The sequence below is a fragment of the Carassius carassius genome, chromosome 11 (genome assembly GCF_963082965.1).
Source record: "Carassius carassius chromosome 11, fCarCar2.1, whole genome shotgun sequence".
Lineage (NCBI taxonomy): Eukaryota > Metazoa > Chordata > Actinopteri > Cypriniformes > Cyprinidae > Carassius > Carassius carassius.
The window spans coordinates 33,541,630-33,556,181 of record NC_081765.1 but is presented as its reverse complement, the minus strand read 5'-3'; positions in this window follow the sequence as shown (position 1 = coordinate 33,556,181).

Below are 14,552 nucleotides of genomic sequence, written 5' to 3'. Positions count from 1 at the left end.
TGAATTAATGTGACCACAAGTTGTGGTGTTTGATGGAAATATTTTCTTATGTTGCATGTTTTTAATGTTTTGTGAGTGTTAGAGCATTTTGCTAACAAAATGAGTAATTTTGGCCATTGAGCTTCAGTTTTATCCTGTGTGTTAACGGTTTTGAAAATGTGATGTCAGAGTGGGCAAATGTGTTTAAGCAATCGAGAAAAACCGTAACCACGATTTGTTTTTGTTAATCATAAGCAGATGGGGCAATTTATTGGGAAAAAAGCAGGACACAATTAGCCTTGGACTTGGTTGACTTAAGACAGGAAGAAATCAATTACTGTAACCAACTGCTAAACAACACAATACTCATTCACCTTAGCAACAGCACAGCATCATCTTGGCAACCATTGACAATAAATTATCATTGGGATGAGTTTTGCATGAGTAAACACTTCAGACAAAAAGTAATCAAAAAGTCAAAATCATGACATACTATGCTGGAGTTAGGACACAAAAATTATAATTCGGACAAAAAAAATCATAACTGCGACATAAAGTTGAAACAATGACAAAACTAATTGTAATTATGACAAAAAGTCATAACGATCAAATAAAAAAAGGTTGAAATTATGAAAGAAAGTCTGCATTATAACAAAAGAAAGTTGAAATTAGAACATATGTCAGAATTATTACAAAAAGTCATGCGTATGACAAAAATTATGATAAATGTCAAAATTAAAACAAAAACTCATAACTATGACAACTAGTCAAAATCATGACATAAGTTGAAATTTTTTTAAATACTATGTCGAAATTGACATTTGAAGTTATAATTATCACATAACAAATTTAAATTAAATTAAATTTTATGACAAGTCAAAATTGTGACACATAAAGTTGAAATTAATGACAAACAAAATCAAAATTGTATCATAAAAAGTCAACATTATGAAAGTCAAACCAATTATGACATGTTACTGTAAGTTAAAACTTACAAAAAAGTCAAAATTATGACAAAAAGTTACAAATATTAAGTTATTAAATTGAAACTAAAATAAAAAGTTTTTTTTTCAAAGTGCTTTACAAAATGAATAACATTCAAATCATACAATAAAATAAACATATCTTATTCAAAAGCTAAAGAAAATAAATACGTTTTTAAATAGGACTTAAAAGTTGTTACCGATGGAGCTGACCTCACATGGAATGGGAGAGTATTCCAGAGTTTGGGACCTACTACAGAAAAAGCACGATCTCCTTTTGATTTTAGATTACAACGAGGGACCTTTAAAAGTGCATTCTGCACTAACTGTAAGCGGACAAGCAAAGTCTGGAGAAGACCAATATATAGAGAATTAGAATAGTCAAGCTTAGATGTGATAAAGGAGTGAACCACAATTTCCAGATCCTTACTGGATATAAAATGCTTTACTCTAGCAATTGATCTCAGGTTAAAAAAGCTACCTTTAACGACGGCACCAATCTGTTTCTTAAAGTTGAGTGATGAGTCCATAATAACCCCTAAACTCTTTACATGATTCTCAGTCTTTAGGGATAAGGATCCTAAATGATCAGGAAAGGTAGGTGAGACGGGAGAGCCTACAATCAAAACCTAAGTTTTACTCTCATTTAATTGGAGAAAGTTGCTAGATAGCCAGAGTTTAATGTCACTGTAACATTCCTGTGCTTTGTCCAGTGAACAGGTTTTATCTAAGCTCACAGGAAGGTAAAACTGGAGATCGTCTGCATAACAGAGATATGAAAGACTATACTTCCGAAAAATAGCGCTTAGAGGAAGCATGTAAAGAGAAAACAGCAACGGTCCCAAAATCGACCCCTGAAATATTTTAAGTCATTATTTAAGTTGAAATGATTAAATATTAAGACATAATTAAAGCATAACACTTTTATGCCACAAATATAATTTACCAAAGCATGATTATTTTCTTATTTGCTGGAAATAGGTTTCCATAGACATGAGTCATCAATATTTTGCTCCATTATGCCCAAAAGCAAAAGACTGTCCCTTTAATGAGCAAATCCACCAAATCTCTTTTTTTTCCTCGTACACTCTCATGCAGATGAGCTCTATTCTGGTTTAGTGGGTTTCACTGTCCATTCAACATCAGATGTGAACCTGTAACAGCGTCTCTGTGTGTGCACATTAAACACACAATCAGCGTTTCTGCTGTGAGCGAGTGTGAGGTGGGAAGAGTGCGAATCACAGTTCTCACACCTTCAAGACGCCAAGGAATGCAATCTCGAGTTAACACAAGCATCCTCACATCACCACTGAAATGAATCGTTCCCCAAAAAATGACAATTTCCTCACCTTCTTGTCGCTTCATGCATGCACGCTGTTCTTTCTGCGAAGCAACAAAAGGAGAATATGTGAGAAATCTTCATGCATGCATGTTTTCTTCATCAGCATTAAAAATCCGAATACTAGCATGTGAAACATTAAGATAAATGTTAAGCCATGACGTAATTGCATGCTTGCATGAGTGACTGCTGTTGCATTGCATTGCATTCGCTTTACTGAAGCTCTGTTCTGTGCACAAACATGCAAAACAAGCTATTTGTGAAAGAAACCTGATGCATTAGAACAATGACCTATAAAATTAATATTATTGAGTGCAACAGCTAGGGAATTATTTCATGCAGTTATTAAGAATCCACTTATCAGAGATGATTCACAGAAAGCCCTTTTACTAACGATCAGGCTCTTTGCCCACAGCAGAGAAAGCACTATCGTGTTTATCATTTCTGAATTCTCTTACTGAGCTGTGAAGGAATTCATGAATAGCATGAGATATTAGAAAAGATGAGTCTGAAAAATGGTCTGTGCATAGTTAAAACCATTGTAAGGCATTCTAGACATGCAAAGGCTTTTTGGACAAATTCTAAGGCAGCATCATGTGTATCCCAGAATGCATTGCACAACAAAGAACTCTGAATAAAACATAGTTTTAATATTCCACTAGAGGGGAAATTATGATGAATGCATTAAACTGCTGTATGCATCACATATACATGAAAATGTAATGAATTGCATTAACATATTCGTTTTAGTAAAGTATAATGTTTTTTTTTAGCTGAGCATTACAGGAGAGAGTATCTAAATCACATTTTGATTCTGTGAAGGCAAACTGCAGTGCTGCATTGGAAAGGTCATTGCTTTTTTTATCAACCAGCAGAAAAAGAAGGAGTCTCATAATTGCTTCGTGACGCTGAAAACCCAGCGTAAAGGTGAAGTGTGTCGTTTCCACATCATTTATTTGAGACCGAGTCGTGACTCTCTGTGTATTTCACACAGAACCCTAGAGAAAATAAATAAATCAAAATAAATCAATAATAGTCATTGGTACATGTTTGTGACTTATGTTGCTTTCGAAAACATTTGTTTTATCAGAATACGCGAGAAAACTAAATAATTTTTGTATGAGTGATAATAACAAAAATATAAACTGTTTTGCTTCTACATTGTCTACTTTTTTTTTAACCACACACAACTTTTAACAAATACATAACACCAGTGTTGTGCTAGTTACTAAGAAATAGTAACTAGTTACAGTTACTAGTTACTTAATTCAAAAAGTAACTCAATTACTTTGTTGATTACTTACACCAAAAAGTAATGCATTACTGTTAAAAGTAACTTTTTAGTTATTTTTTTAAAGAACTTTCTTGAATGTTCCCATTAATGCGCTTTTATGCGTTATGGTCTATACAAACACAAAGTAAAACAGAAAGTAATTTTTAAACACTATTTTGATTAAGTCAGACCAGCACAAACTGAATATTGTATATCACAAGGATTTCTGAAATAAATAATAAAACACCTGAATAATATATTCAGAATCAAAAACTAAAGTGGCTTCTGCATCATAAAAGCTGTTGTGTTGAGCCCTTAAAAATGTTCCTTTCACAGCTTAAGTATGAAAACTATCAACAATGGACAACATGACATGAAACATTTTAAAATAAATAAATGAAAGCAATCTGAATTATTCAGAATCAATTTTGAGGAACATACAGTACATATGTACATACATATATATATATATATATATATATATATATATATATAAATGCTGTTTAAAAATGAAATCTATGTTATCATGCTAAGGAGCTGACTGAAAGACGGCGACTCCACAGTAGAGACAGGCTGCATGTCAACAATTTTTCAATGTTTCAAAAATTGAGTTCAAAGCGAACCCGCTCTCGAACTGATTCAAATGATTCACGATCCCGCTCCGAACTCCCAAACTGACTCAAATGATTCGGGATCCCCAAACTAACTCAAATGATTCGCGAACCCGCTCCAAACTCTCGAACTGGTTCAAATGATTCACGCTCAGAACTGCCAAACTGACTCAAATGATTCATGCTCCGAACTCCCAAACCGACTCAAATGATTCGCGAACCCCCTTTGAACTCCAGAACTGACTCAAATGATTCATGCTCCGATCTCCCGAACTGGCTCAAATGATTCGCGATCCCCAAACTGACTCAAATGATTCGCGAACCCGCTTTGAACTCCCGAACTGATTTGAATGATTCACGCTCCCAACTCCCAAACTAACTCAAATGATTCGCGAACCCGCTCCGAACTCCCAAACTGACTCAAATGATTTGCAAAGATTAATTTCAGTAAATGTTATGAAATTAGAGAACTAAGCCAATACAAAGTCCTCTCAGGCAAGTCGTGCCACTCGGTCGCCATCTTGGCAACGCCTCCGGGCAGCTATTTCAGACTAACAAGACCAGCTCCTATCTAAATTACTGGGCATAGAGTCAGAACTGCACTTTCACAGGTCACCTGGACATAAAAACAGCATGTATAGAAACAGCAGTGAAATATGATAAAAATAGCTGAAAAAATTTGATGACTTTGCCCCAAAATAAAGTTTAAAACGCCTTTTTCCCCACAGGTTATACCTTTACTACGCATGCGCAAGGGTTCCTCAACTGTGCGCTAGTGATGTGTCGTTCGCGAATGAGCCGACTCTAAGAGCCGGCTCTTGTAGGTGAACGACGGGAGCTGGCTCGCATATCTGAAGAGCCGACTCTATAAAAAATATATATAGCCTATAGAAATTAAATCATTACGTAATAATGAAATAATGGAAGCATTTTATTTTATTTAAAATAATTGACTAATTCAAAGAACAATATATATATATATATATATATATATATATATATATATATATATATATATATATATATATATATATATTTCGACCGTCTGATCAGCCTCACATTCTGTTCCTGTCAATCATACACGAGGTGTCAACCAATTATACGGCATGAGGGAGGGGCCGAGCCATCACACACACACACACACACCACACACACACCACACACACAGTGTCAAACTCGGAGGAGAGGAAAAACACAACAGCTTTTGAAAACAAAACAAAAGCAGGAAAATGAGTCGGAAGCACAGCATCATTTGGAATAATTTTAATGATCATCAGCCCCTTGATCGAAAGTAAGGCAGCTTGCATTTCTGAATGCAAATCTCTCATAAAATAAAAATATGATCAGCATTGTGTGTGTGTGTGTGTGTGTGTGTGTGTGTGTGTTCATGCTAGTTATACAAAACATAACTAGTGAGATAGTTCATGCTGACTATATAACATGCCAAAAAAGAGGGACCAGTTTAATCCTTTCAGTTATTTATTTTTCTTTAATATGGGTTTTTATTATGTTGTTCAGATTCAGATTGTATTTGTTTTTTAATGTTGTTGTTTCTATACATTCAAAAGTTGTAATTTAAATGCAGTTGTTTAATAGTATTCTTTTTTCATAACAAATCAATGCATTTTTAAAGAAATTGTGAGATATTGTGAGTATGATTTCATTTAATAATTTAATTACAATTGTTTTCACACCTATCATAGTCAAAACATTATTGTTTTTTAAAGAGCCGTTTGTGAGCCAAAAGAGCCGGCTCACGAAAAAGAGCCGAAATGCCCATCACTACTGTGCGCTAGTGATGTGTCGTTCGTGAACGAATCGTTCATTTTGAACGAATCTTTTAGGTGAACGAATCGTTCTCGTTCACGTAATCCACTGACTCATTCTCGTTCACTGAGGTTCCTCCCTTCACAGCAGCGCGGCGTTATTAGCAGCGCATGCGCAGCTCGGTGAACCGGGTAACAACCATTTCATCCTGTCAAAGAATTACTTAACCTCGAGCCAATAGCCTTCGAGTATGAGATGTGACAGAGTATGTGATTTGTTGAATGTAGTGAACGAATACGCCCTTAATGAACAAGTTTCATATGATCTTATCGTTCGTGAATGAAATGACTGAACTGATACACATGTCACTCGTGAACGAGCTGAATGAACGGATACATGTCGTTCCTGAATGAAATGAACTGGTAAATAGCTTATCTTTTTTGTGAACGAAATGAATGAGAGTAAACCGGGTCAGTCTGCCATTTAGCATGTCAATCTCGGAAAATGCAAAGAGCAGTTACAGGTACTGTGCACATACGCTTGATTTGATATTTAGCAACTCCACGTTTAATCCCCGATTTATGAATGTGAATATATAATAGGCTATACAAACTGTCTGACCAAACAATTAAAATGCTAATTAGGAAAGAAAACCTTGTGCTTTGTTCATCTAAACGACTTAATTAGACTTTATATATTGAATGAATGCGATTATACACACATTTTAATAAAGTCAGATCAGTTTTTGTAACAAGTGAATACGTTCGTTGACTAAAGACACATTTTGTGTAATATGAAGAAATGATCACTGAACGAATCAGTGAACAATTCTGAACGAATCATTTTGGTGAACGAAATGAAAATGAACGAATCTCTAGAAAGAATCATAATTTCCACCACTACTGTGCGCATACGTCAGTGGAACCAGACGATAGGCTTAAATGTTTCCCGGCTTGACTGTTAAAAGCAGATGATTGGCTTTCCAGCTGGAGGGGCGGGACATGTGCACACAACCGCCATCTTTGCCGTTATGGGTTTTCCTTATATATATGTATTGAAGATTGAGGAAGTGACATGTCTCTTATAAACTGTCTCTGACCAAGAGCAGCGCTGGCGCTGTCATTTGATTTGGATGGGAACTTCGGATTGTGAATCATTTGAGTCAGTTCGGGAGTTCAGAGCGTGATTCATTTGAGTCAGTTCGGGAGTTCGGAGCAGGTTCGCGAATCATTTGAGTCAGTTTGGGGAACGCGAATCATTTGAGTCAGTTCGGGAGTTCGGAGCGTGAATCAATTTAATCAGTTCGGGAGTGCGGAGCGGGTTCGCGAATCATTTGAGTCAGTTTGGGGATCGCGAATCATTTGAGTCAGTTTGGGAGTTCGGAGCGGGTTCGCGAATCATTTGAGTCAGTTCGGGAGTTCGGAGCGTGAATCAATTTAATCAGTTCGGGAGTTCGGAGCGGGTTCGCGAATCATTTGAGTCAGTTTGGGGATCGCAAATCATTTGAGTCAGTTTGGGAGTTCGGAGCGGGTTCGCGAATCATTTGAGTCAGTTTGGGGAACGCGAATCATTTGAGTCAGTTCGGGAGTTCGGAGCGTGAATCAATTTAATCAGTTCGGGAGTTCGGAGCGGGTTCGCGAATCATTTGTGTCTGTTCGGGAGCTCGGATATCAATATCAGTATGTATATGTATGTATGTATGTTTCTCGAAATTGATTCTGAATGATTCAGATTGCTTTCATTTATTTATTTCAAAATGTTTTGTGTTATGTTGTCCATTGTTGATAGTTTTCATACTAAAGCTGTGAAAGGAACATTTTTAAGGGCTCAACACAACAGCTTTTATGATGCAGAAGCCACTTTAGTTTTTGATTCTGAATATATTATTCAGGTGTTTCATTATTTATTTCAGAAATCCTTGTGATATACAACATATGAGAGCATGACATATGTATATCATGCTAGCTGACTGAAAGCCGGTATGAGAAAAACACACAGAGAATCACTTAAGACACTTTGCTGTAAACCCATTCCACATAATAATATTCATTAAAACGGTATGTTAACACGTAGGAGCTTGCTGCATGAATCCGTGAGTAGGCTACAGTTTACAAATCCAATTTTTGTCTCTATGCTCAACTAAAGTGAAATAATGAGCATATTTCCACTTTGAGAAACTCGTGTTGCTCTCGCCTTGACTCGCCATGACTGCCGCACATACTTGAATAAACGGAAACACGCCCACAGTGCTTCTTCGTGTTTACAGTGGTTGGCATCCACCAATCCTACAATGCGTTGCTGCAAACAGGTTAGGCTGCACTTCAGTCAAAATTAATAAATTTAAAAAAAAGTAACGGACAATGCACCATATGGTAACGGTAACGGAGTTAATTTATTTAAAAAGTAATGCATTACAGTATTAGTTACTGTCAAAAGTAACTGCGTTACTAATAACGCATTACTGCCCAACACTGATAATAACAGTGATAGTAGAGTCATAATTATTAGATAAAAAGTCAACATTGAGACATGAAAAGATATCAATTTGACATAAAAAGTATAAATGTTAAAATTATTAAATAATTATTGCATACTAAGAATTATGACATAAAAAAATCTAAATTATGACATTAAATCAAAATTATGACATATTGTTCTAATTATGACAAAAAAATTGAAATTGTGACAAAATGTTAAAATTACGACATAAAAACCAAAATTATGACATAACTATAATAATTATCAGTATAAATTTACAAAAAGTTTACATTATGACATGAAAAATAGAAATATTGGCATATAAAGTCAAAATTATGACTTACTGTACTAAGAATTATGACTAATTGAAATTATGACAAACAGTCAATTAAATGATTACATTTAAAAGTCTACATTTAGAAATCAAAATTATAACAAACGTCAAGATTTTATATTTTGATGAATCCAAATGTTTGCTCTACTGACCCAAATGTGAAGCAGTTATTAAATGTGCAAATATTTCATAATCTTCACAAGTGATGCTTGTGTCATTTATTTGAGACATTTGAGTCATGATTGTCACTATAATTCACATAGGTCAAATCAATAAATCAGTTAAACTGGTAAATGTTTGTGTTGGTGATTTATTTGTGGTTTGTAGTTTGTGTCAGATTGCACGGCTACTTTTACTGTGAATGGAAGTCAATGGAGAGTCATACACAATTATGACAAATTTAGATTAAGGCATAAAAAGTAAAACATTATGACATAAAAGTAATTAACATGACATAAAAAGAAAGCTATGTTGGAATTATTACATAAAGGCGTTGAAATTATGATGTGAAAAGTTGAAATGATGACATAGAATGAAAAAGATATAACAAACAAAAACTAAAGAATGATATAAAAAGCCATAACTATGACATAAAGTCAAAATTCACATACAAATGTATACAAAACTATGGCATAAAAAGTTTAAATTATGACAGAAAATCATAGGAAGAAGTCCAAATTAGGACATACTGAGATTTAAGACAAAAAAAAATTGAAATTATGAAGTTAAAAACATTGCATAAAAGTTGAAACATGCTATAAAATGTTTACATTATGACATACTATGTTGGAATTATGACATGGAAAGTTAAAATTATGACATTAGTCAGAATTAAAACATCAAATGTCAAAACTGGCATAAATAAAAAAGTCATAACTATGATATAAAAAGTTAAAATGATGAGATATATATTGAAATCGTGACATACTATGTCAGTTTTATAGAAAAAGAAAATTATTTTTTGAAAACTTGAAATTATGACAGTCAATATTATAACATAAAAAGTCATATAATGTGTGATATTTAAAAGTCATAACTATGACGTAAGTCAGAATTGATATAAAGAGCTAAAGACACATAAAGGACCTAAAGACTTTTTAAAATAAAATTTCACAGTAATATTGTTAGCAGAAGGTAAAATGAACTTACACTAAAACATACTTCTAAAGCATTTATTTTTAATTTATTAGTTTATTAATATTATTTAATGGACTTGAGCTAATATAAACAATGCATTTTTTATTAAATAACATTAACAGACATGAATAAATACTGTAAGACATGTAATACTGATTGTTAGTTAATGCATTAAAATAACCTTAAAAGAACCTTATTTTACAGTGTTACTGACTCTTCTTTATGCAAAATATTTTAATAATTTCATTTTGATTTTGGGGTGAAATAAGACATGGATGTGTTTAAAGTATGCTGGATTCACTGGTTTATTTCAGTTTTTACAGCAGCACTTCAGATTCAGAATCCAGTCTAAGAGCGCAGACTAGTGTGTGATACTGGAACTGTGCTTTAACTCCACACACTCCACCTGACTGCACACGAGTGACAGCATGGGAGCAAAGCTTGGAGTGACACAGTGATGCCGTAACTCACTGAGTTTGTGCTGATGTCACCGATGCGGTTCTCAAGTGTGTCAGTGACGGGAAGGAGCTGATGCTGCATTTACTGCTCTCTCTCTCTCTGTGTGTGTGTGTTTGTGTGTGTGTGCACAGTTAAAACCACATCAACACACACACTGCACATCACTGGCGTCTTCATATGAGCTCAGAGACACACTCATCTTAACAATCACCCACACAAACACACACACAAAAGCATCAATAATTCATCTCTTTTTTTTAGAGAGTCAAATGTGAATTGATTACTCATGCTTTTCCTTCGTGGGAGGTTCTTCGTCAAGGACACTAGTTCTCAACCAGGGTTATTACTGTTAACTAGAACTAAACTAAAATAATAATAAAAAACCATCATAATAAATTTTGACAATTGAAATTGAACTGAAAATAAAACAATAAATATAAGTATAAACATAAAATCTAATATATGTATATATATATATATATATATATATAGAATAAAAAAATCTTAAGCTTATTTTATGTCAACATTTCTAATTTTTTTCTCATTTTATTTTATATTGAAAACTATTAAAATGGAAACTAAATCAAAATATTAATGAACATTATAATAGCATCTAAATGGTAGAGAAATAACACTGTTCTCAACTTATTAAAGGAAAAATTAAATGAAAATTAATCAGAATTTGAACAAGAAAAGCTCATTTTGTCCAGACAAAATATGAATGTTAGCTTTAAAAGCCTTAAATTAAAAGTTTTAATATAGATAGATAAATAAGTTATATTTTTGTGTATGTTTCATAATATTTAATAAACATAAACACATTTATCGAGGTTTATTTATTTAATTAATTGTATTTTGTTGCTGTTATTTAATTGACTATTATTTAATTAATTGCCTTAGGTTGGTCCAACTTATATTATCTATTTATTTACTAAGGTTTAACTAAATGTATTGTGTTGGTCTAATTGAAATTAAGAACTATATAACTGTAATAAAATTTAAGTTTTCAGAAATTATGCTGTATAATTTGTATGAGTCATTTGAAGAAATTGCGTAAGAGAACTCAAAAGCAAAACATGCCAACATCCAAAACAGATTTGCAAACACATGGACTTGTATTTGTAAACATGCGTTTAGTTTCATGTTTCATCATGTGTTTTCATCATTGTTTGCTCCTGCTCTCCGTGACCAATTATAACAGACATGAGACCCATCTAGGGGTCAAAACCCAACAGGAATATTAGACTAATAACTTACAATATAATGTTTTTTTGTTTTTTCTCACCGAACAGAGACCAATGCATTTCTGTCTTTCTTTGCCAATTGGTTTATTTCTAAAACAAAGGCCAAAATGCGTCACGTCAGTCTAGTTTTCCCAACTTCCAGACGCAAACCCCAATGTTTATCGTGTCATTGTGATAATGTCCTGCCAACGCTGATGTCTTAAGAGTCTGAATGCATTCAAACTCAACAGTGTGCAGTTATTGTGCAATCTGTCAGTTGAGCAAGAGTCTTAGACAGTGTTCAGACATGAAGACCATAAATTTACTAAAAACTATAATGACACGAAAGGGTGTGTCTGCCTCAGGTTTCTGTTTCTTCATCGCTACTCGTCATTGGAATTATTGGCTTGACAATTCAACATATTCTGTCATTGTACATATTTAGATTAGTTATTTTTTCTTCTATCCTTTAATGCTGTGCATCTCATAAAGGTTAGGGCTGTGCATTATTAAAAAAATGTATATATACATTTTTGATAACGATAAATAAACAATATTTTGCTGAGTATGTTTTTGTGCTTCTACGTTGGCTAGTTTAGGCCTGTCATGGTAAAATTATTGCTTTAACAGCGTGTGATGTTATACTATAGAGAATGTCGCTCAATTTGCACAAAATAAACCCCAAGACAATCAAAAACACAAGTTGAGAGTCAATGAGAAATGCAGTTAGAATGTCTTATAATTGAAGTTATGAAAGCAAAACATATCCATGTGTCTGATATTGTGTTATATATTTATAAGATATGAATATCACATAAGCAAGAGTGCCGTTTTAATGAATATATCAGTTCAACAGACAAGAAGTTAATCATGAGTGAGTTTTACACACAATATTGTCTGATTCAACACTTGTTTCATTCCTGAGTGAATCTGTTTTTGAGAACATCATCTGAGTCAGTGATTCAATGATCCGTTCATAAAGAGAGTCACTTGCAGGGGTGCATGTGCGATATTGACAAAAAAAAAATCACAATATTTTGGCGGATTTTTTTTTTTGATAACAATAATTCAATGAAGCGAGAAAAACAAAACAAAAAACACTTACTAAACCTCCCAGTAGGTGGCAGCATAGTACGTGATTCAATGAATCATTCATTCAAATGATTCATTTAAAACACGTTTAGAAACGAAGCAAGTGAAGCCTTTTCCAAAACCCCACAGTTGTGGATCTCACGGAAACCTTTCCAGTGTATGTTAAATATAAATAATAACTAGATATTACATATATAATTTAGTAGTAAAACAAAGAGTTGCACGTTTTATTGGTGCAAATGAGCAGTGGTGATATTTATTCTGTACAACATTTGTAACTGCTTTTTATCATTTAATTAGAAGCACCACAAAATTCAGTTGTGTCACCTGACTACTGAACAGACATTTAGAGGTTGCTTTTAAAATGAAAAAGGGTTAAAAATAAAAGTAAAGCTCTTTAAACACTTGCATTTTTACAACACTATATGTCATCAGAACTGCATTCAGATAGGCTTCATCACACAGTCAATGCTTTTGGAGTGTTGTTTTGAACCCCAATGGCCTTTAAAATATCTTCTTTTGTGTCACACAGAGCAAAATGCACACAGGTTTGGAACGACAATTTAAAAAGTGAGTTCCAATTGTTACTTCATTGGTATATAAAATTGGCCGTTTTCCTATATTATATGTACATATATGTACATGTATACACACATACGTATTTACATATATGTACACACATATATACCTATATAGGTACATATATGCACGTATATGAATGTGTGGATGTGTATGAGCTGTGATGTGAATCTGGAAGTGACTTGAAATTGAAAAAAAAAAGTTTGACAAAATAAAAATTTAAAACCATTTTGTTATACATTTCCTTCTTTTCCACTATCTTCATACAAGAAAGAATTGACCTCGTAAATGTTTCTGGAAAACGTGTAGATATCATAGTTAATATATCATGTTAATATTGTATATTGCCATAGTTAAATTCCATAACATGCCAATTACATGTGATACCAATTTCACGTGTTCGTTCTTGCATAATTTTTTTTGTTAATTCTTAGTTTTTGCCTTGATAATAGAAAATATGAGCTAAGCATCATGTATGACAGTCAAAAATGAGATATGAGCTACAAAATGACCAGATCCTGCCATTAGCTATATAAAAGACATATCTTGTATGTATAGGGCTTATATGTGGATATGAAGAAGCAATACAGGAGACCTATATTTCCTGTATAAGCACATATATGCACCTCAATTTTGCCTGTGGCATATATACGCATATATGCAGCATATATATTATCACATATGTGCATATATGCAGCATATATGTGCATATACACTGCATATAGGGTTCATATATGCGCATATATCCACATATAGGTTCTTTCCATGTGGGGGAGTTCAATTGGAATGACAGGAAGAAGAATTACTAAAGCAATTTAGCAGTCAAAAAAACATGAGGCATGGTAATGTTTTTGTTTTATATTGCAAGTAAAATAATGAAAGATTAAAAAAAATAATAATAATAATAAATATAACATGAACATAAACAAAATGTATTTTCTCAGTCAAGTTTGAATTTGGTTCTTCAAAGCAAAAACTTTAAGCATATCTGGTCTTACACTTTCTGAACTCTGCAACATCTCCAAGATGCTTCAAGAAAGCTACCCGAAAACTATGAGCAAGTGCACCGAGGGCAAAAACTGCTTTAAACGCAAAGTATGGTGATACTAAATATTGATTTGATTGATTTTTTTATGACTTTGTTTTTGAAAGCATCCTCATTTTACAGCATTTGTACACAAGTGGCTAAACCTTTCTCGGTACTGTAGCTTTGCAGGAAGGTTCTTCTGGATTTAGTCTTTTTGAGTTTCTTGTGTTTCAGACTGATGATGATCAGATCAGATCTCTGTGTGCAGCAC